The sequence below is a fragment of the Micropterus salmoides genome, unplaced genomic scaffold, assembly GCF_014851395.1.
Source record: "Micropterus salmoides isolate LMB-PRFRI ecotype aquatic unplaced genomic scaffold, ASM1485139v1 Ms_hic_scaffold_2, whole genome shotgun sequence".
In the NCBI taxonomy this organism is placed as follows: Eukaryota; Metazoa; Chordata; class Actinopteri; order Centrarchiformes; family Centrarchidae; genus Micropterus; species Micropterus salmoides.
In genome coordinates this window covers 7,965,544-7,966,044 of record NW_024041150.1, presented here as the reverse complement: position 1 = coordinate 7,966,044, position 501 = coordinate 7,965,544, and positions in this window count along the sequence as shown.

Genomic DNA, 501 nt, shown 5'->3' with positions numbered 1-501 from the left:
TCCGTGGTCTAAATTGGTTATGTAGTTTTCACCCATGAAGCTGTTGAGGTGCGTGACATCACATCATCAAATGCAAGTAAACATTTGAAACGTTTAAATGGTCTTTATTTTCGCTGTAACGTTCACTGCATTAACTTTCATTTTAATTTAAAACAAAGTCAACCGCTAGATGGCAGCTGTAGCCCTATTGAGACATGACTACTGGCAACGCGAGACTTGAAAGTTAGTCTACATCAGAGGTGCCAGATCTCGTGATAAACATTCACCATTTTTAAACGAGGGATACGTTACGATTTCGGCCTTTCAGCAAGCACGGGCGAGAATTTACTACAAACACTGGAAGCGAAAAGACATTTACTTTGGTCTTGTAAGTATCTGTGTCTTTGTTTGAGATGTCTTCATTATTTATCTACATTATTTGTTAACACATGTAGGAAGCGTGACATTTCAGCGGGTAACAGTGTAGAGTAAGGCACGGTGTGGTTAGCTTAACATGCTGCG